Here is a 24,907-nt window from a genome sequence, read left to right as displayed (position 1 = left end):
TACATCTGCTGTTTGGTCCTGACTGGTTTCCATCCCTTTTACTTTAAGAAACAGTAACTCGATTTTTTTGTTGTGGACCCAACTACCTCCACTCTTGGTCCTCACAGTAATGGTTGGGTGAGTCTCATCTGGCCACAGGGATTTGCTCATGACCAGCGCCTGGCCACCTGGAAAAGTAGCATTCTTGTTCTGTGATTGATTCTGTGAGCCCCTGATGCAGGATAAGCCCTTAAAAGCCATTGACCAACTTTTGCTAGGAATATTCGGAAGAAAAAAACTGTGTTTCCACTGAGATTGTTAATACAATAGGAGGTAGTTCTGTTTCTGCTGGTGCATTTTGCAGAATTCTACCTGAGGGAGCCTGGGTGGCTCAGTGGGTTAAGCATCTGCCTTTGACTCAGGTCATGATGCCAGGGTCCTGGGATAGAGTCCCACATCAGGCTCCCTGCTCTGCCGGGAATCTGCTTCTGCCTCTGCCCCAACCCCCACTCATTCTCTCTCTCTCTCTCTCTCTCTCTCTCTGTCTTTCTCTCTCTCTCTCACTGTCTCTCTGAGATAAATAAAAACAAAATCTTTTTAAAAATTAAAAAAGAAATCTGAGAATGAATGCAACACAAATGAAAACAAAATCAAGAGATGTAGAAACACTAATACCTATTAGCTTCTTTTCTCTCTGATCCAACACTGCCCTAATTTCTTCTCCTCTGACGTACAAGGCATAGTTCCTCTTCAGGGCCTCAGGGTCTTTGCACTGTCCTCTGCCTATAATGCTGTTCCACTAGATATCCCTCTGGCTATTCTCTCACTCCTGTCAGGTCTTTATTGATATATAAACTGATCAGTAAAAACCTTCCTGACCATGACTGAGGCTGTCATATGTACTCACTTTCCCTGCCCTTTTTTCCCCATTATTAACCTTATGTAACAAATCATGGCTGCTGTCATTGTCTTGTTTTGTTTCTTTATCTTCTTAATGATCTGTTTCACTCAGTAGAATGAAAACTACTTGAAAGCAACACATATCTATCTTTAATAAGCCAAATAAAACACTTGTTATGTTTAAAAGGAAACCGATTATACAATTTGCAAAAAACATAATTGGATTATGCTTTATTCATAAGGGCTTTGCAAATGAGGTTCATAGATATAGACAACTCTATGATTAAGAGTAAACACGAGTATATTGTATACTTACAAGAAGTTTTATATACTGTTGTACAGGGCTTGGGGGAAGGGTGGTGTCAGAATGCATGTTGTTAATATGCATACACACACCCACAAGCATGGAAGAAATTATGAGCCATCTGAATAACCACATAAGTGTGTCACTCTGGTGTCACTTTTAGGACAAGGAGATGGATGTTTTGGTATTACCACTGTAAATTTATGTACCAAGGTCTTCTCCTGAGTATCAAGACTTAGCTGCATACACTTCTTATGATATTTAGATGATATGGTGGTATTTAGAGCCCCAGAAACCTGCTGGAGGAGCTTTGCAGCAAAATCTTGATTATAGGCTCAATGAAATTATACCAGACTACAGGTTTATGTAATTCCAAATTTATACAATGATGGTATTTAACAGTTTTTTGTAAAGATTGTATTTATTTATTTGATAGAGAGATCACAAGTAGGCAGAGAGGCAGGCAGAGAGGTGGGGGAAGCAGGCTCCCCACTGAGTAGAGAGCCCAATGTAGGGCTTGATCCCAGGACCCTGAGAACATGATCTGAGCTGCAGGCAGAGGCTTAACCCACTAAGCCACCCAGGTGCACCAGTATAAACAGTTTTGAGTGAGACAATGAATAAATAAATCAATACATGAATATATAAATTTGTAGACTCTCATGGTTTAAGCTTTCATTAATGAAAACAAATTGTAAAATATATTAAAAATAAAGTCAACCCTAATGACATTTCTGAGACTAAGGGATTTTGATGTCTTGGTATATTTTAAGAAGCATCAAGATTCTTTTCTGGTCATCTTTAATCTTCTTTCTTTAAAATAGAAATCGTATTCACATTTTAACTTATTTTTTTTCTAAATCAGTCATGATCTTTCTACTATAAGAAAACCAGGAGCAAAAATAGCATGTCTTTGTATACAAGGTATTGAACACCTTGTATTAATAATACAGGACTGCAATTTCAGCTGGCCTCATGATATGTCACGCAATACTTGAAATGCATATTTTTATTCTTTTGGAATAGTTTTTCTTGGTTCTAAAAAACAAGAATGTGATAAGTTTTACATACGACTTCTTCTAACTCTCAAATCCACAAGGTTTTCAAGTATAATCTAAAATATAAGTAGCTGGATGCTTCTTTTCAGGAAAAGAAAATATTTTCGGAGCAAGAATACAGAAGTTAAGTCTGTAATATAAAGGGAATGAATTGGCAATCATGCAGGGTTTTCTTTGTTTCAATTTGTTCTGTTTTGCTTTTAATAACCTATGATGAACATTATCCCAACAGAATATTTCTACAATATTAGTACTTTGAAAATTCCCAATGGAGTTGTTTACCTTTCAGAATGAATTCTCAATCAATTGACGAACCTGGATTTAATATACAAATATACACACAAATACACACCCAAAAACATACTCTAGTGCTGTGTTTCTTAAAGTGAATGTACACATGAACCACTTGGGGATCTCATCACATGCTGCTTCTGGTTAAGTAGGTCTGGGTCAAGGCTTGAATTCTGCATGCCTGACAAGTTCCCAAGTGACAGCCACCCTATCCTCCAAGAACCACACTTGGAGCAAAAGGGTTTGCATGGTTAAGTACAAGCCCTGATGTTTTCAGCTCAAAGTTCTTTATATGATTTCTCCATTGTCCTCTTCTTTTTAGTATTACTTAAGAAAAAGCAGGGCGCCTGGGTGGCTCAGTGGGTTAAGCCGCTGCCTTCGGCTCAGGTCACGATCTCAGGGTCCTAGGATCGAGTCCCGCATCGGGCTCTCTGCTCGGCAGGGAGCCTGCTTCCTCCTCTCTCTGCCTGCCTCTCTGCTTACTTGTAATTTCTGTCAAATAAATAAATAAAATCTTTAAAAAAAAAAAAAGAAAGAAAAAGCTTAAGGTGTCTCTTTTCCCAATCATCTTACTGTTCTTTTATGATTGACTTTTTTTCTCTTTGGAAGATAATTAGATTATCTCAAAACCCTAAACTTCCAGCCATGTTTGGATATACTTCTAAATAATTCAGCCCGTTAGTCAATTGACATCTATCTACAGAATCAATGCTTTCTAATTTTTTCCGCAATACCTTTGGAGCTTTTTTTCCTCAATATTTTGTAATCTCATTGGATTGCCAGGTGCCGCCTTTCATGTTGCTTGGCATTTCTTTGTTTATTTTTTTGTTTTTGGTTTTCTTTTCTGAATTCTAGGAGAATGAGAAATATAACTGTTGAGGGGCTGCTGGATGGCTTGATTTTAGCTCAAATTGTGATCTCAGGGTCTTGGGATGGAGTACAGCGTGGGGCTCCGTGCTCAGCACTAAGTCTGCTTGTCCCTCTCCCTCTGCACCCCACCCCCACTTTTATACATGTGCTCTCTCAAAAAGAAAGAAAGAAAAAGGAAGGAAGGAGGGAGGGAAGGAATCTTAAAAAAAAAAAAAAAAAAATATATATATATATATATATATATATATATATATATATATATATATATAACTGTTAAATCTTCCACCATTCTGAAATGTAATTTGTATTTTATTCCTGCTCTCTTATTTTCCTCCTTGTAATTACCTTAGTAAGTGGTTCATTTTCAATGGATTTTTTTTTTCGTAAATAGAAGATTGAGCCTACGCAGCTGGCCTCCTGAATAAAGTTCATATTCCTTTCCAATTTTAAAAAAAAAAAAGATTGAGCCTAAAGAACAAATACATTTGTATATATTATTCCTTTACTGGATAGTATGAGATAACCGATTGTAGAGGCAGAATAACCAGTGAAATCCTGGGTTTCCTTGCAAGATAGCCTCATTTATTATCTTTATAATACCCTTGCTTATTGAGGCTACTGCCCTAGAATCTTCTGTTTGTTGCAATTCCTGACTCCTGAAGGAGATCTACTTTTGCAAGATTGGATTGTTAACTCCTTCAACCAGGAGAGAACACCAGTTGATGGGTTCTACTGTGTGTTTTGAGGGCTACTTGGAAGAGCAGTTCCATAGCCGAGACCTTGGCATTTATCTAATGATCATAATGTGAGAGGAAACCATACAGCAAATAGTTACAGGGAACTCATGAAGTTTTACAGAAATTGTTCTCTGTTCTTTCTATTTAGCTGGGGATTTGAGCAGTTCAAACTTTAATTCTTCCATATTGCAGTTGTTTGCCATAAGTATTTCTCAAAATGCTAACATGTAGATGGCACTTTTGTTGGTTTCCATTAGGAATAATAGTAGTAGGAGTAGTAATGATGATGATGATGATGATGATGATAAATTCCTCACCTTTATATTTTATCCTCATAATCATGAGAATCTGGGAACAAGGCTGAGAATCCCAAGGGCATGTGAGCATTTTAGTATGAAGTCCTGTACTCTTCTCATGCAGGAATGTCCTAGAGTGCCACAAATTCCTGTGAAGATTTATCTAATAGCTAAAGACATGGGTCTTTTTGGTGGGGGTGGGGAGTCTAAGAACCACTGAATATATTCCCAACATTTCAAGAATTGCACAAATACGAATAGTAATTAATACAGCATAAAACAAGGTACTAGAGTATCATCTCTTTGACCTTATGACCAAACATGTATCTTATGACAAATCAATTTCTGATCAGTACATCAATTTCTAATTTGTGAAGATATGAGGAGAACTGAAACACATAAATAAAATATGCAAATATGCTAAACCACCTTTTTAAAATTGTTTGTTAAATTGTTAAAATATTCTCACAAGAGTATTAATAGTTACTTGAGTATATTAAATAACATAAAACCATTGCATAATTATTTTCTATTTCATTAGATATACTCAAAATAAAACAAAAACCTGTGAATATGAATAAAAACTTCTAAAGAATATAACTCCTAAAATATATTTTAGGAGTATAAAATCCTAAATATTCATTTGTTGGCAGTGACGTCAGTTGTATGAATTATTTAGTTTTCTTTTTGCATCCATATGATTTCTGTTTTAAGAAATATAAATATATGTTATGGGTAGGTGTTCAGATGATTCTATGATTTAGTGTTCTCAAAAATTTTATGTAGCTAAAATAATATTTATGTTTAAAGAAAGAGAGGAGCTATATTCTTTTATTTCAATTCTGTTATCTCCAAATCTTTCTATTTTTTGCAAAAGAACTAGGAAAAAAATCTTTAAGGACTATTCAAATTTTATTTCATTTAAATATTCTTCTAAAATACTATTATATCTAAATGAATTGTTACAGCTTCTCCCTGATAAAACTGTTCATTCCAAACAGGGATAAAGGAGAAGAGAATTGTTATTTATTGAGCTCCTAGGAAACTTGTATTTTCCTGAACTCAACATATGCTTCTTAGAAAATAGAAAAGATTGCATGCTATGAGTGTTTAGAAAAGATTTGGCCACATTTGGCCAAGGTTATGGAAAATTTACGGAAAAATGGCCATCATCTTCAAAGACAACTACAGAATTATTTTTATAACCCACCCCAATATTAGCATATTTTATGTTCCTTCATAGCAGGGAAATTCTAAACACAATACCACATTAATTAAATCATAGTAGTTTGTACAATACCATATTAATTTGACTATAGTAGCACTTATAGTAACTTGAGCATCTAATGTAAAATGGGAGCATAAATGTTATAGCCATCATTTATTTAAACCATACCAACCCTTTCTTTTTCAGAATTCATACTGAATATTCGATCATTAAAAGTTAACTTAATAGTATTGCTAGAATAGAAGCAGAATGAATTAAAAAACAACATATAGTTCCAAAATATTCTTATTCAGGGAATCTAATTAGATAAAGATATTTAATTCCATATATGCATATATGTAATTCCATATATGTAGGTACATATATCCCACATATGTATGTATATATGTTGAGTTCAGGAAAATTCAAGTTTCTGTTAATTTCTCCTGTGATTGGCTATAGTTTCTTATTTTATTTTCATCTTGTTGTTGCAAACTGGACATTTACTGGAACTCAGTAAATAACAGTTTGGGTCAGGAGTCATCAAATTATGTCTACAAGCCAAATCTACCTTATTACTGGGTTTTTGTTGGTGTCATTACTTTTTTAAAGATGAAATTCACATAACGTAAAATGTACCATCTTAAGGTAAACAGTTTCATGACATTTAGTAATGAAATTAGTAATTTACAGTGTGTAGCCACCACCTCTGTATGTTTAAAACATTTTCATTATCCCTTGAGAAAACTCTGCCCTTGGTAAGCAGTCACCTGTGATCCTGATGTTTTCCACTGAGAAATTGTTTGTTAACCGTATTGAGTATCCTTTGTATGTGATGGATTGCTTCTTTCTTTATCCCTTCAAAATTCTTTGTCTTTTGACAATTCAATTATGTGTTTCAGCATGTAGCATTGTGTCTATCCTTCTTGGAGTTTATTGAGATTTTTTTTGATTTGTAGATTTATGTCTTTTATGAAATATGGAATGTTTCCCCTATTATTCTCCAAAGATTATTTCTGTTGTTTTCTCTGTCTCAACCCCAGAGACTTCCACTATGTCTATGTTGGTGTTTTTCACAGTGTCCTACATATGTCTTAGTTCTATTTATTTTTCTTCATTATTTGATCCTTCTGCAACTCAGACTGGATAACTTTAATTGATTTACCTTCAAGTTTGCTGATTTTTCCCTCCTGCCTGCTCAAATTTGCTATTGATATTCTTTAATGAATTTTTAATTTCAGTTACGCATTCTTCAGCTCCAGAATTTCTGTTTGACTCCTCTTTTTAATTTCTAGTCTTTATTAGTATCTTCTATTTGCTTATCTATTGTTCTACTGGTTTTCTTTAGATTTCTGTACATGATTTTCTTTAGTTCTTTGAACATATTTGAGTTCCTGGGTGTGTTTTCTTGGGGACAGTTTTTGTTAATTTCTCCTGTGATTGGCTATAGTTTCTTATTTTCTTTTCATATTGTTGTTGCAAACTGAACATTTTGAATATTATCATGTGGTAACCAGAACTCAGATTCTTACCCACCCTCTGGCTTTGCTTTATAGTAGCTTGTTTGCTTAGTGAATTTTGCAAACTATTTTCATAAAGTAGCCTGTATTTTTGTCACATGTGTTCTATAAATTCTCTGATGATTTATCTAGCGGTCAGCTAGTATTTTTACAGATATTTCCTTGTGCAACTAAAGCTAAAAAATAATAATAAATTTTAAAAAATAAAAGAGAAAAAATTCTCCAGATCATAGCATATTTGCTCTGTGTAGGAGCATTATTTCAGTGCTTAACCAGGCCATTTACAATTCTTCCTGTCTTCACTTCCTGCTGCTCTAAGCCTAGGGATTAGCCTGAGATGAAAGTTTAGGATTTTCTCATGGCTTTTCTGCACACGTGGCCTGCTTTGGGCTTGTATATGGCTTTCTAAATTCCCTAAAATGTAGGTGCTTTTCAATTTCCTACTTTCCCAAAGAAATGTTCTTCTCAGCTTTTCCTTCCAGACTTCTGCATGTCTATTGTTTGCCTCAACTGTAATCTTCAGGGGATGCTGGGATGTTCATTTGTTTTACAGTGTTTTCAAAGAATGTTCTTTTTGTGGTGGTTTTTCTGCACCCAGAACTCTGAATTACGTAAAATGAAGGTTAAACCTTGTGTCATTCCTTCAGGTAGCCTCAAATGTGTCAAAACAGACAACCACAATTCCTTGAGAATAATGTCTAGTTTGCCCCCTCCATAACCTAGGGCCAGAGTCCCACATTCGGACATGGAGCTGTTGTCTTCAAGACCATCTTGAGCTAGAGAAGTGGGTGTTCCACCTTTCTTGAACAGTAGAAATGTTTTTGGACAGTAAAAATGTTCAAAATATTTCCTATCATTTCTAAATTGCTTTTTTCTTGATTCAGCATTCAGTTGGATACTCTAACCTTTGAATATTTTCCAGTGTTCTGACAAAGTTGATTCTAACAGCTTTTTATTGTTTTTTTGGTGGTTTTTTTTTTGGAGAGAGAAACCCTTGGAATTACCTACTCTGCCATTTTTGCTGATGTTATGCCTCACTGAGTATTTTTGTACATAGATTTTTATTGGGCACAGCTACACTCATTTTTTTTTATATAGTCTATAGCAGATTTTGAGCTATAGTGACAGAGTTGAGTATTTGCAAGAGATACTGTATGAACACAAAACCTAAAATATTTACTACCTGGTTCTTTATGGAAAATGTTGGGCCACCTTCAGCTGTAGGCTGAAGGAATCCGGAGATATGCATCTTCGATCACAGCAGTGGGAGATGTCTCTAGTTAACAAGACTGCAAAGTTTTAGGAACAGATAATAAAAAGAATCAGCCAAAAAAAATACAGACTTTGTTTAATGTTGTGTATAATATTTTCCACATAGCAAATGGGATTACAGTGGATTACTTTTGCTCGGTGATTTCATACTATGTAATGCTGAACTCTATGGTTCTACAGATTTGCCTTAGGTTGACAGCTGAGATAGGGCTCTGGGAACCCTGCTGTATTTCAACCCAAACAGCCCCACTTTTATCTGTCTTGTCCATCACATTGTGTATAAAATTCCATGTGTATAGAAGGTTCTTTTTGCTTTAAAAAAAAGATAAAGAAAATAGCTTCTTTGCTTCATTTTTATCATTAAGTCCATAAAATTTATATTTAATTACAGGATTACAAAACGGAATTTATAATTGCCACATCTTTGTTTTTACATCATTACTCTTCTGAGACCCCACAAATCATTTTCAAAGTAGATAGCAATCTATAGATCATCACTTTGTACAAAAGACTGTTTTGATCAAAGATTTAAATCAGTGCTTATGGTATAATGATTTGTGAGTCTTCATTAATTGAATAAAATAGAGGCTGTTCTCAATAATTATAAATTCACTACCACAATTCTATAATTAGATGCATGACAAATATCATTGATCATTCCAAAAAGAGTACTTATACTAAGCTATAGACAAGGAGGAAAAAATAAAACAAACAAACAAAAAACAAAAAACAAAAAAAACCCAAACCAGAGAGAAACAAACAGCAAGAGTACATTCTAAGAGAAGAAAAGGTGACTCCTTTAAGTCAGGGCACATGCGAGGGCACTAAAGGAGGTTATTTTAGGAGAAAATAGCTAAATTTCCAATTTCATAGTTTTTTTTTGTTATTTCAGACTTTGTACTTTTAAGACCCTGGACATTTTTTTTTCCATTTTGCAAATATTAGAAAACAATAAACAAGCAGTTACATTTGGGAAAATAAATACACATCAATACCTGTTCTCTAAAAAAAAAAAAAAAAAAATGGATCTCAACCAAAGAATCATGACTCTTAACCAGTTAGAATCATTCACTATCAAAATGACTACAAGACTACAAGTTCTCATTTGCCTTATTGGTGTGAAAACCCTCAAGTTTGATACGATTTTGTCGTCTTTTTAAGCTTTGGTATTCATCAGATATTAAAAACATAAAAATCTAAATGTCTCAAAAATTGCTCTGTGAACTCAATGCTACACAAGTTTTTAGAAAGTTGAGTCCTGGGAGTTATCTTAAATTGTAGCCACACTGTTTGCTTATCCTTCAATAATAAATTTGCTATCTGCTGAATGTAACAAGTACATAGGCTAGAAAAATTGAAAAAAAAAAAAGATCAGCTCTCTAAGGTGTGTAGATAAATATAGACAAAACTTTGGAGTGGTGAGGTGCACTCATATAAAAGTCATTTAGAAGGACAATATAATCCCCAATTCTTTTGTCATTGACACATGAATAAGCTAATGTCTCTATCACTGTTTCTGCCTTATCATTATTGCTACATATCTTTGACTGTCAGAGACTCGCAAGGTCCTAAATTCATGAACTATAAATGATTCTGACCTCTAGAGTCTCATTTCTAACAGTAGTGATGTGTCTTCCCAATGTATTATTATACACTGGGGGATTAACACATTTCTTCTCCAAATATTCTGTAAATATTTGCTTAAGACATTCAGTATGTTAGGCTATGTTGGACGTGGGATGTTTATTGCCACTGTTTAAATCTGTCTGTTACTCTAGCACAAAATTGGCCATAGGCAGTACATAAATAAATCAGTGTGGCTGTGTTTCAATAAAACTTTATTTATGGATAATGAAACTTATATTTCATATAATTTTAAGTGTCACATGATATTAGTTTTCTTTTTTAGATTTTTTAACCATTTAAAAATGTAAACATTCTTCTTAGCTTTTGGGCCATATGAAAACAGGTGGTGGGCTGGATTTTGTCCCTGGTCCATTTTGGACTGCTGTTTCATCTTATCTTCAATGGGTATTAAAGTTTTAGCTCTCACCTGATGATAATATTGTCAGTAAGGAACATGTGCATATCTGCAGAAGAGTTTTTAGTACTGTTGGGGAAAAAGGCTCAAAACCTGTCAACTAGGTTTACTCACTTTGTCCAAGAGACCTGCAACCTGCATTACAAATGGAAAATTACAGATTATTTGTTTTCCTTCTTAGAGTTAATTAAAACTGATCAGAAACACAAATAGTATCTTTATCAAATTGCTAAGGAAATAAAAATGGGTATCACCCAGGAAGAGTGTGCTGACATTAGGCTAAGAAAATTACATCTGTTTGGAAGTAGGGATTATCTTGGGTCAATACATATAAATACATGTTGGCTACTAACATCCTGCACTTACACCTCCATTCGACTAGAGTTTATTGAGCACCCACTATGTGGCAGGCTTTGTGTTAGGGGCAAGAAACAATGTTTGCTTTAAGATACTTTATTTTTCAATGAAAGACGGGTTTTTATAGAAAAGGAAAAAAACCTTGCTCCAAAACAAATAAGGAAATAAGTTTTAAATATTGTGAGTAAATAAAACAGTAGACTGAAAAAGATAATTACAAGGTTGGAAATCCTTGGGTAGCATGGATTAGAGTGTCTCTGAGGAGGTGGAAATTGGGGTAAAATCTTGGATCAGTCACCAGTTAGAGATGATCTTTCCAGTAGTAATAACAGTTGTAATGGACTGCAGTGTAACAATCTATATTAACCACATTAAATTCCTTTTAAGTTCTCATAAAACCAGGGCCCAAGGGTGGCTCGGTAAGTTAAGTGTCTGCCTTCAGCTCAGGTCATGATCTCAGGGTCCTGGCATCAAGCCCTTCTTCAGGCTGGCTGCTCAACAGGGAGCCAGCTTCTCCTACTCCCCATGATACTCCCCCTGCTTGTACTCTCTCACTCAAATAAGTAAATAAAATCTTTAAAAAAAAATAAAATAAATTCTCATAAAACCTTTATGATATAAGAAGATATTGGGGCACCTGGGTGGCTCAGTGGGTTAAAGCCTCTGCCTTCGGCTTGGGTCATGATCCCAGGGTCTTGGGATCGAGCCCCACATGGGCTCTCTGCTCATTGGGGAGCCTGCTCCCCACTCCCTGACCCCTCTCTGCCTGCCTCTCTGCCTACTTGTGATCTCTTGTCTGGCAAATAAATAAAATATTTTTTAAAAAATATTTTTAAAGTATTTTTTTTTAAAAAAGGAGGTTGAATACTTTCCTAACATCACAGAACAGTAAGTGGTAACCAAATCATCAACTGAACCCAGATGACTTGATTCAAAGTGGGCATGACTTAGGAAACAAACTGAGCATTGCTGGAGGGGAGGAGGGTAGCAGGCTGGAATAATGGGGTGATCGACATTAAGGAGGGCATGTGATGTAATGAGCACTGGACATTATTGATGAATCACTGAACTCTATCTCTGAAACTAATAATACACTATATGTTAATTAACTTAATTTAAAATTTAAAAATATATAAAATTATGATTAAGCTGCATGCTTAAAAAGTAGCGAACAGGGGCGCCTGGGTGGCTCAGTGTGTTAAAGACTCTGCTTTCAGCTCAGGTCATGATCCCAGGGTCTTGGGATGGAGTCCCGCATCGGGCTCTTTGCTCAGCAGGGAGACTGCCTCCTCCTCTCTCTCTACTTGCCCCTCTGACTACTTGTGATCTCTGTCTGTCAAATAAACAAAATCTTAAAAAAAAAAAAGTAGCAACCAATCTATGTAAAAAGAAAATTAGAGAACAATGCACCAAAAGGCCAATAATGGTCACCTCTGTGTAGTTCTTCTTTAATCTTGAACGTAATTGGGGGCCTGGGTGGCTCAGTTGGTCAAGCGACTGCCTTTGGCTCAGGTCATGATCCTGGAATCCCAGGATTGAGACCCGCATCAGGCTCCCAGCTCCATGAGGAGTTTGCTTCTCCCTCGGACCTTCTCCCCTGTCATTCTCTCTCTCACGCTCTATCAAATAAATAGATAAAATCTTTAAAAAAAAATCTTGAATGTAATTTTTTTAATAAAACATTAATTTAAAGAAAACAAAACAAAATGAAAAAAAGTGGGGGTCCTTAAGCCAGCTCACCCCATTATTCCAATAGGTCATGGACTAGTCTGGAACCATTGTCTAAGCAATGGCTTTTAGATGAGCTCTGTAACTTCTTGTTCTATGTCATTGTCATACTTCTGTTTCAAACAACACATTTCTACAGCAAATATGTTATACATTCTGCTAGGTTAAGAGTCTAGGGATGCTCAATTTAAAGCTTGAATTTGGAGGGCCATCTTCTATGTCTTACTTCCAATATTTTAAATGAAATCACCATAATATACAGTAGTATATGTTTCCATCTTTTATTCCAATCTTGTTATTCTTGCCAAGTAGAGTTCTAAATCTCTTGTCCTCATGCATTTTCTGTTCATGGTATTGTATTCATTGCACAGAGGTTTCTTAATACAGTTGCCAATACTGTATAGTAGTCAGTGTCCTTAAATCTACTACAGATGAATCTTAATGCTACCTCAAATATTGAATTACTTTATTATTTGTTTGTATGTTTCATTGATTCTCCCTGCAGTGGCAAAAGCTGGGATGCTGGTTAACTCTCCCTAGGTTACCATTTAAAGTTGTGGTTTTATCTATTTTGTTCCTCCCTGGTTTGAATACACATTGATTTTAAGCGAGTTCACAGCTTCTTGCAATACTTCTAGTTTACTATATGTGATGCTTAGTATAACAATATTGATTTCCTAACCAAACATTTTAACTTCACTATGTGAATACATTGAGCAGTAGGCTTGGGAACATATGTTTCTATTATTCCCTTCAGATAGCCGGCAATTGAAAATCAGTACAAACATTAGGTTTCCACTTGTAATTTATTTACATGATGCACCTGACACTCGGTTGAAGCAAACAGCAACATTGCACATCCAGCTAAAGTTGGGCTCAAGTTTGGGCTAAAGGCTGAACAACAGAGAAACAGTGTCTCATTCTGGGGCATGGCTGGCTACAGTACAGTCTCTTCCTAAGACAGACTCCATCCCTTGGTACTTTGAAAGCCAAAGAGCATACAATAACCTGCTTCCTGCTAGGGCATTTCTCGTGAGGTTTGCACAGAATTTCAGAACTTAAAACATTACCCTGGAACATAAGCTGGCAAAAAGTCACTCTACCGACCAAGTTCCCTCCCTGGAGAAAACTATGACTGGATTGACGGTGAGCTATTATTATTTTTTTTAATTGTTATTATTTCTATTTCAGGTGTTAGCATCATATTAAAAAAAGTTAAATCACTAATTCAATACTCTGAAAATGTGAAGGCTTTTAGCATTCTTCTAGTCTGGCAGGTCACAGAATTTATGTTTTAAAGATCTTGTATAATATGGGTTCTTGTATGTTGCTTTTTAAAAAGATTTATTTTTTAAGTATTTTACAGAGAGGGGAATAAAGACAGAGAGAGGGCAGAGAGGGGCAGATGGAGAAGGAGAGAGGGTCTAAAGCAGATTCTGTGCTGAGTGTGAAGGCTAACTCAGGCCTCCATCTCAGGATCCTGAGATCACAACTTGAGCTGAAAGCAGAAGTTGAACGCTCAACTGCCTGTGCCACGCAGGTGCCCCCATTCTTATATTTTAAAGCATGGAGGACATTAGGAGAAGGAAGGGAAAAAATGAAGGAGGGGAATCAGAGGGGGAAATAAACCATGAGAGACTATGGACCCCAGGAAACAAACTGAGGGTTTCAGAGGGGAGGAATGCGGAGGATGTGTGAGCACAGTGATGGGTATTGAGGAGGGCATGTATTGCATGGAGCACTGGGTGTTATAAGCAAACAATCAATCATGGAACACTACATCAAAAACTAATGATGTACTGTATGGTAACTAACATAGCATAATAAAAAATAAAAAATTAAAGATACACATATATTAAATATATACATATATTTAACATACAAATGTTTGTTAAAGGTTAAACATGAAATGTATATTAAACATAAATATATATTAAAGGTACAGACACACATTAAATGTATATTAAGGATATACAAATGTACATGCAAATAATAGAGATGAGATTTCAACAGTTTTAAAAATGTATATTGATCATAAATGCCTCTTTCACATCTATATGGGAAGCCAGTGATTTGTGCATATATGCAGGCTGAAATGTGTTTCTCCAGAATTCATGTGTTGAAGTCCAAACCCCCAGGATCTCAGAACGTGAGTATTTAGGAAGATAAGACCCTTCCAGAATTAGTTAAATTAAAATGAGACCTTTATAATCAAGGGGGGTCTAATCCAATTCATCTGAGACCTTATAAGAAGAGGGATTAGGACATGCGGAGAAGACACCGGGAGAGACCATGGGAAGAGAGATCATGTGCCGACATAGCAAGAAGGCAGCCTTTTGCAACAGGAGAGAGGCCTCCAAAGAAACCAACACCCGCCAACATCTTCTAGCCTTCAAAGCTGAGAGAAAACAGATTTCTCTGTAAGCCACGGTGTCTGTGGTATTTTGCTATGGCAGCTGAAACCTACTAAAAATGCACACTGTCTTCTCAAACAAATCTTTCACAAGATAAGATGAAGGAAGTCAACGGCCCCGGGCCCTGAGAGGTGTGGGAAGAGAAGGGCGTCACGGATGCAGCCAGGAGTCTGGGAGCAGTTCTGCCCGCTGGTGCTACAGGGGGTCCAGGTGCCCAGAGTGAGTCTCCAAATCACCTCTCATCCAAGCAAGAATGGGACTGCCTTACCTCTCTTTATACACCAGATTTCATTCCAATTCTCTCTTTTGCGAACTCTCCCCCCCCCCCCAAGGATTCTTTGAATGATCTGTATTTTACTGGATTAAAATTGCATAATAATACTTAAGAGAAAAGGGAAGCATCCCCAGAGGTAGCTAGTTCCCCATGCAAGCCAAGAAAAGTACTAACAATTCCCTGCAATTTTCTGTACAAAGATACTCTCTGATGATTTGACCGTTTTTTGACTTACTGCTGTCATTTTTTTTGCCCATTTGTACTGAGTAATTAAATCTGTCACAGCAAAGATTTTTCAGAGGTATTATTCTCATGCTCTACTGATACTTGTTTCAAAGGTGATATGGCCACTGTTTTCAAAGAAAGAAATACAGAGTGAGCGAGAGAGAAAGAAAAAGAGAGAGAGAGTGGGGGGGGGGGAGGAAAGGGAAAGGAAGAGAAAGGAGGATGGAAGGAAGGAAGGAAAGAACTGAGAGTGAGATTTTCAAATCAGCGGACTTGAGTTCCATTCTCGGCTCTACCACTTAACCAGCTCTGTGGCCTCTGGCAAATAACCTGAGTATCAGTAAACACGGAGTAAATAATGAAAACTAACTCTGAAGTTTATTTAATATTAAGATGGGAGGCCTGGGCCGTCCAGTTGGTTAAGAGACTGCCTTTGGCTCAGGTCATGATCCCAGTGTCCTGGGATAGAGTCCCGCATCGGGAATCCCTGCGCAGTGGGTGTTATGCCCGAGTTCTCGTGTCGGAGAGACCACCAAGAAGCCAAGCACCAGATGCAATCACACGAGGGTTTATTTGACAAGCTTAAGCTTGGGCCCAAGGATACCCGACACAGAGGAGTAGGGACTTGGACCCCGAGCCAGATTACAGTCAGAATTTTTAAAGGCAGAATAGGGGTGGACTTGGCGGTGGATGAGAACAAAGGGGGTTATGGATGATTTAAGACTTTAAGGAATTTTGGAAGTGAAGTCTCCAGGACCATGAGGGGCTAGCTGTTGTCTGAGGAAAAGGTTATTCATTACCAATAATAAAAATCTTCTTGTGAGACCCTTTAGATGTATATCAGTGGGTCATATACTTGGGAATGATTCTCGACACTATCTTGGAGTTTTAGAGATAAAGTTTCCTAAAGGAATTGTTAAAATAGACTTATAGGATTCTGGTTGGACCGTCAGGGTAGGGGGTTTGTGAGGCTAGGATTGTCCTTAGCAAAATCTCAAGGTGAGGGCAGTTAAGTCCCCAGGGGAGAGCCACTCTGTCTGTTTCAAGGGCTTGTCACTAGGTGAGGAATTTTAATGATTTTCTTCTCCCTCTGTTTCCCACATCAGCTAAACTTGAGGTGGGATGGCCTTAATTTTCTTGGCCTCCACAGTGGGAAGCCTGCTTCTCCCTCTGCTTGTGCTCACTCTGTCTCTGAAAAATAAATAAATAAAATCTTTTTAAGCAATATTATGTAGGATAATTAAGTGATAAATATATGTGGGCTCTCAATATATTATAATGCAAAAGTAATTGCTAATTTGTCTTTGAAGAGCTTTTATTAAAAAGACATAAAAGTGTTAGTAATGAACAGGACAAAAGGGAACACTTGTGCACTGTTAGTGGGAATGCAGGCTGGTGTAGCCACTGCAGAAAACAGCATGGAGGTTCCTCAAAATAATTAAAACTAGATTCAGCAATTCCAATTCTGAGTACATGTCCAAAGAAAACAAAAACACCAACTCAAAAAGATATATGCACCCCCATGTTCATTTTAGCATTATTTACAATACCCAAGATATGGAAGCAACCCAAGTGTCCAAGAGTGGATGAATGGATCAATATATATATGAGAAATGCCACTATTTTTTCACATAGGTGATGGAATATTATTCAGCCATAGGAAAGAATGACAACCTGCCAATTGCCACAACCTGGGTGGACATTGAGGGCATTATGCTAAGCAAAATAAGTCAGACAGAGACAAATACTTAATGATTTTTCTTATATATGGAATCTAAAAACAACAACAAAACAGAACAAAACATAAACTCAGAGATACTGAAAGCAGATTTGTAGTTGCTGGAGACAGGTGTTAGTAGATGGAGAACAAGGAGTAAACAACTTTTTTTCATTTAAATTGAATTAAAACAAAAGTCAATGTGTTCTGTGGAAATTTTGGAAAAGTAAGAATCTATTTTAAAAAACTACAACTGTCCACAATCCATCCAATTACAACCACAGTTAAGATTTCCACGTAGTATCTGTTATCCTTGTCAACTTTCCTTGCATTATCTTAAGGAACTTGTATGACATTCCTTTGCAGCAGGTAGAGTTACTCCTTTCGTTTTGTAGATGAGGAAGTAAAATGTCAGAAAGTCTAAGCAACATCTTCAACACTGCATGTGTACATGTCTGGGTATAATCAAGATATTTGAAATAACAATGAACAACAGTAAAAGTAATTGCTGGTATTGTAACAATTCTATCCTGGTGATGTTGCAGCCAAACCCAAGCAGCAGAGCCAGTCACTGAGACATTAAGTAGGCAGCAAGGAAATGGTTTATTCAAGAGACAGTCAAACAAGAAGATGGGAGGGTAAGCCTCAAACCTGCCTCCCCAAAGGTGTAGAGAACAAGTTCTCTGTCTTAATCATCATGAGGTTGAGATTGCACACAAATTAATGAAAAGGGTGCAGAAATGGTCGACTATTTCTGAGGAAAAGAAGGAACATGCGCAGTGAGCAAACAGATAATATACACCCTCTCTTCACTATGGGGTGGAGACTTAATGCCAGAACAAGGCAAAATTCCACCTCTGACAGCTGTAGGTTATCTTAGGACAAGGAGAAGGGGCTCTGGGCATGCCCCAAGAGCTGATAAAAACTGGACGGGGCCTCGGGCTCGTTATCTCAGGTAAAGAATGCAGGGCCTTGTTTGTTCACAGGCCTGAGTCATATCAGTTGACCTTGAGTCCAGGCTTCAGCAGAGACAGCTGGTATATGTATTAGTGGGTTTGAAAAGACACAATAACTGATGAGGGAGAAACAGTTCTCAGAAAATAAAACAAACTCCAACAAACAAACAAATAAAAACTTTAAATTGCCGGTCAGTTTCAAACTCATTAACCCAATGGGGTAAGGTTTCAGTGTGTACTTCCATATTTATTTATTTATTTATGATTTTATTTATTTATTTGACAGAGAAAGAGATCACAAGTAGGCAGAGAGGCAGGCAGAGAGAAAGGGGGAAGCAGGCTCCCCGCTGTGCAGAGAACCCCAATGTGGGGCTCAATCCCAGGACCCTGAGATCATGACCTGAACCGAAGGCAGAGGCTTAACTCACTGAGCCACCCAGGTGCCCCTTAAAGATCTCATCTACCCATTTTAGAGAGAAAGAGCATGCACGTGTGAGCAGGGGGAGGGGCAGAGTCAGAGGAGGAGAGAGAATCCCAAGCCTACTTAGGGCTGAACGCAGAGCCTGATGCAGGGGTCCTTCTCACCATGCTGAGACCATGACCCCAGCCAAAATGAAGAGTCAGACATTCAACCGACTGAGCCACCCAGGTGCCCCCACTTCCCTCTTTATTGAAGAAATTCTGTGACATAGAATTCTTCATTTTTATAATGATTCTGGTAAGTTCATGGGCACTTTAGTAAATGTGTTAGTTCTGGGGTCTCTCTCTCTGCCTATCCCCATTTGCTGTGATTTTCACTCCTGTTGCTACTGCCAGTATCCACTTGGATGTCAGGATTAGTGATGCTAGTTCGGCCCAAGAACAGATGCCTTAGTTCCAAAATGACCCAAAGATTATATCCTCTTGTTACTGACTCATTTGACTCATTGTAGCTTCTTATCCCCATATTCAGACAAAGAACACATTTAGAAATGGGATTCTCAAACCTGTTAATTTGGGGACCCCTCCACACCCTTCAAAATTATTGAGGATCTCAAAGTGCTTTTGTTCTATGGTATGTGTCTGTTGATATTTACCATACTAGGAATTAAAACTGGAAAAAATCTGTTTTTAATTTATTTACTTGAAAATAATAATTTTAGTGTTACATATTAACATAACATTTTTTTTTTTAAATTAATGATTCTTTTATAGAACAAAAGCACTACTCTGTGCTCCCCTACTTTCTGGAGGTTTATCCACAGCCTCACATTGATAATGCCACATATGCACACACACTTCCACTCGCCTGGGATACCAGGTGCTTTCTAATAAGTTAGACCGTACTGAGGAAGTCTTGGATTCTTTCTCCTCTTCAGGCAAAGCACCCACATTGCTTTTAACACTTGTGGAAGATGGAGGGAGTTGATGAATAGAATAAAATCCAGGCACAATGCCTTTCACCTCTAGGTTCACAAGCATCTCCTTTAGCGTTGAGTTCCCAAGTGGAATTTTTTGTCAGTCCCATTAGTAATTTGTCAGAACAGTTTGCTGCTGGGGCTTTTCTCATGAATCGTAAGAATTTGCTGATTTTGTCTGTTTTATGTCATACTGTTTTTTTTTTTTTTTTTGGTCTGTTTCATGTCACACTGTTCCCCCAGTGTTTGAGATCATACCTGACCAATGTAAACACTCATCGAACTAACTGAGTTAGACAAAGTATGATGCTTCATTATGAAGGACAACTACTAAAAAAAAAAGAAATTCAAGGACAGCATAGATAAGGAAGAACACCTTCTTAATTGAAGAAGATAAGAAATATATTAAAAGTAAAGTAGCTTTGCTAAAAATGCCAATCTTACTGGTCAAATGAGTCAAAAGAAAACTCTGCATTAAAATATTCATGGTTTAACTTCAAACAGACTCAGTCTACTACAACAATAATGATAGTGGCACATAATGGTCACAGAACTCACTTTTAAAATAGATACATTACCAAGGGGTTTGTTAAGCAGTAGAAAAAATGGAATATTTAAGCCTACTTTTCATTCGACTTTCATTTAAATCATTTGAAATGGCTTTTTTTTTTAAGCAAATGCCCCTTATCAGCCCATGAACAAAATGAATCTCTTTACAAATTTTTAGGAAATGTTAAAACTGAACACCTAAGTATAAATTATAGATTGCAAGGAAAGCGCTCCATATTTGTAAGAGTTTTGTTCAATAATTTAAAGTCCAAAAGAAAAGCACTGACTGTCATAACTAAGTAGAACATAGTAGATTGAAAACTCTCCGTTTTTATTATTCATGGTAGTATTTTTATTTTATATTATTTAAGATTTTATTTTTGAGTAATCTCTACACCCAATGTGAGGCTTGGACTTGCAACCCCAGGATCAAGAGTCTCATGCTCTCCCAATTAAACCAGCCAGGCACCCCCTACTCTTGATAGTATTTTTAGCAGAACTCTTAGTATTGCCAACATTCTGTAATGAAAAGATAAAAAGGAGGAATCTATAGATACACTGACGAGGCAAGGATCGAAGGCACCTCAGTTCTCAAATTGACTGACCCAACTTAGGTAGGGTAAAAGAACTTTCATCCCATCTGCCCTACCAGTTATTGTCAAACCCTGTAAGTTATAACCTAGAGAGCTGAATTGGAAAAATACGATTAAAATCTTCTTCCAACCTAGAAAACCTCTCCACAAGAGAAAGAGAATAAATTTATAGGAAATCCATTAAAAGATTGCAAAGACAGAAAGAAATCTCACCCTTCTGTATTTGCCAACGAGATACAACCCATTTCATAAATGTTCTCAAGATAAACAATAACTAGACCTCAGCGCCTTTTGTCACTCATGGTCATCCAAAATTCACCTGGTAATTGGGGTATCTATCTGTGTTAGCTGACTGGCTTGATTCAAAGGAAACACAACCTTTTCCCATCTTCATGACAAGAAGTAGTTTTGCACTATGAAGCAAGGCATCCACCAAAGTTAAGACTCCTGTGGTTCCAAAGAAACTGGAAGAAAGGTATACTATCTTCCATGGCATTTACCTTTCAAAGGGTAATGTAATAATGGCCCTCAGGTTCTTCAGAAGAACAGTCTTGGGGAATAAAGCTGACAAAAGCCTGTCTTGTTTTCAAAAGAATTTTAAGAGACTCAAACTCAGGAAACAAACTGAGGGTTGCTGGAGTGGAGGGTTGGGAGGGATGGGGCGGCTGGGTGACGGACATTAGGGAGGGTATGTGCTACGGTGAGTGCTGTGAATTGTGCAGGACTGATGAATCACAGACCTGTACCCCTGAAACAGATAATATGTTCATTTAAAAAGGAGTTAAAAAAAAAAAAAAACGAATTTATATACATTTCAAAGAGGGAGAAAGCACTTATAATTACACATTTTTCTAAAGTAAACGCTCTAAGAAAAAGGAGGGAAGAGATCTCTTAGCTTCAACAAGGAGAATTAAGCCTCTTAATTTTAATCTGTATTTGACTTTACAATTGTTAGCATTACTTTGATAGTATATTGCAATAGATTGAATAAAATAAATTCACTGGCAATCCATCAACAGTGAAATGTCTCTGCCATTTGTTCTTGTGACTATGTATTATCTTTTTCATTGTAGGTTTGTGGGCGAGTCACACACCCCACTGCAAAACATGTGTATGAATATGCCATCATGTAAATAGTTAACCAAAATACCCACAACAGGTTTGTTTGATAATGATGATGGAAAGCCAATAATATTTAATTAATATCAAGAAAAGCACAAACTCGGGGTGCCTGGGTGACTTAGGGTTAAAGCCTCTGCCTTCAGCTCAGGTCGTGATCCCAGAGTCCTGGGATCGAGCCCCGCATCAGGCTCTCTGCTCCGCAGGACACCTGCTTCCTCCTCTCTCTCTGCCTGCCTCTCTGCCTACATGTGATCTCTGTCTGTCAAATAAATAAATAAAATCTTAAAAAAAAAAAAAAAAGAAAAGCACAAACTCAAAACAACTCCGATGATGAACAGGTGCTAAAATTCCTACAGAAAAATGTGGAAATCCTAATTATCTATAGGAGCCTTGCAAAATTGCCTGGTATTTTTAAAAGCCAGGATACAGAATTATAATTGCATGAATCTTTAATAACATCCCAAATTTAATTTATGAGTAGCAAATTGTATTATGTGTTAATAACTCCATAGTATATTTTTAAGTAGGTCTTGATTGCCATTTAAAATGAGTCTATAAAAATTGTATGAACTTAATCTATGCAGAAGCTATGGTATTATTTTTTTCTAAATAAATTTGAAGCCAAAGATCAGGCTTCAAAGGCAATGCCTAGCACAAATTCATATGAGACCAGACTTACTTTTAATATAGATAAATGGGATCCCCAGATATCTGGAACTAACAATCAAATAATGCAGAAGGGATTTCTTGATTTAAAATCTCACCCATGGGTCTTACTTATATCAGTTCCTATAATTATCATATCATTTATTTCTGCAGTCTATTACCAAAAATTCTGTTTGAAATGGAAACTTTATTCAACATTTACTCAGATATTAATATCTATTAAGTCATTATTGATCATTAATTGAGAAGCACAATTATTATATAAAAAAAGTAAAGTGAAAAGAATGTAAACTTTGTTGTAGTGAAAATTTGAGTTCGAATAGTGTCTTTGTAACCTCACTGAGTCTTCTGTTTTCTTACATAGATATTGAATTACGTATCTCTTTCAAATCCTATTGTTAGGCTTTAAAAAAAAAGTTTTTCTATAATTAAACAAGATACGTGACTGTTTTATAAAACATTGGCTGCTTTTTCTAGCCCTCCTCTTTCACTTACATGTGAGAGACTAGGTTATTCAAAAAGGACGTTTTGGGGGTAAAAAAAAGGACGTTTTGATGAGAAGGTAGTATAATGTATGAATAATGGAATTCAACCACCAGTGAGACGAGGAATCATTGTAAATTAGGGATAATTATGCAGGCATTATGTGCCTTTGGAGAGTTAAATAAAGGAATTATTAAATAAAAGAAAAGACACCAAACATATACCAGAGAGATTTTGGTCTCCTGCAGAACCCTGGCTAGGAATATTTTTAAAAAGTAGATCATACGCAGAAGTCCTTGTGAATTTTTTCTTCATGCCGAATTCAAATATGCATGCATGAAGTTCAGAGCATCCACGTAGCCAGCCTCCAGATTAGGAAATATAATAGGTAATATTATATTTTACCAACATGTATGAAGTCCCCCTTCTCCTTCTCGACCCCCGTCAATATTATGTGTTTCCAGATTTGATCCCTTGTATATCACTCAGGTCGTTCGTTAGATGCCCTGTTCAGGTACTCTATGTCATGATGAATATATGTCTGCGTATTCTATCACTTCTGGAGAAAAGCATGCTAATATTCCCTTTATGGCACTGGATTCTGCATTTTCCCTCCTTGTTATGTTGATAGTTGTTTTATATATTTTGATCTCACATTTTGAATGTACACAAAGTATAATTTTTGTGTCCTCTTGTGAGGTTGATGGCCATCACTATAGAACATGCCTCTTTATCTCTAGGAATGCTTTTCCTTTACTGTCTCCTTTGTGCGACATGAGTCCAGTGATACTATCTTCCATTCAGGTTGTGTTTTCCCAGTAACTTTTCTATTCTTTAACTTTTAATTTTTAAGTTTTATTTGCGTATATCTATCATCTATCTATCTATCTATCATCTAAGAGTATCTCTTACAGTTTTTTTGTGTAATTTATTATGATAATCTTAGTATTTCATTTGAAATCTTTAGTTCATTGATATTTAACATTTAATTATTGTAGAATGGAGTTTATCGACTTCTTTTGGCTCATTAGTGTTTTTTTTTTACTTTTTGTTTCATGAAAGCCAAAAAGAGAGGCCTCAGAGAAACCAAACTTCTTGACACTTTGATTTGGGCTTCCAAAGTCCAGAACTATGAAAAAATAAATTCTGTTGTTTAAACTGTCTGGTCTATGGTGTTCTGTGATGGTGGTCCTACCAGACTGACAACATGGCATTCCTTTGCTTTAAGTTTCTCTTCTTCTTTTCTTTGAGAAATTAATCATCACTTTTATATATTGTTGTCCCTTTGAAGATACGATATCTTTTATTTCCTTTGACTGTTTTTAAGATTTTCTTTTATCTTCTTAGTAATTTAAATTCTATAATACTGTATTGATATTCAATACTATAATACTGTATTGATACTCAATACTTCTTGAGTATCACATGCCATGTATAGCTTTCATGAGTTTTGCTGAACTTCTTGGATTGTTGAGTGAACCTCTTTTATTAGCTTTGGAAAACTCCCAATTATTATCTCTTCAAGTATTGTTTCTGGCAATTCACTCCCCTTCCTCTCTTTTTGGAACCTCAGTTGCATGCCCATGATCTCATTTGAGAGTGTTCCACATGTCTTTAATCCTGTTGTTTTGGTCATTCTATTTTCTTCTCTTTGCTTGATAATGGATATTTTTTCTTATGACCTGTCTTCGAATTCACTAAGTCTGCCTTTTTCCTTTAATCTGCTATTACACACATACTCCCAGTATCAGATATCCGGGACATTTCTGTTTCTAAATTGTCTATTTGATTTTTTTTATTAATGTATTCCAGTTGTTTCATGAAATTCTCCATATGTTCATCTATTGGTTCAACTTGTTTCTACGTTCTTTAACATAATAATTATAGTCATTTTACATTTCTTACCCACTAACTTCAATATTTGAATCATTTATAGATCAGCAAAACAAAA

Source organism: Mustela nivalis (genome assembly GCF_964662115.1).
Source record: "Mustela nivalis genome assembly, chromosome: 17".
NCBI lineage: Eukaryota > Metazoa > Chordata > Mammalia > Carnivora > Mustelidae > Mustela > Mustela nivalis.
This window is presented reverse-complemented; position numbering follows the sequence as displayed.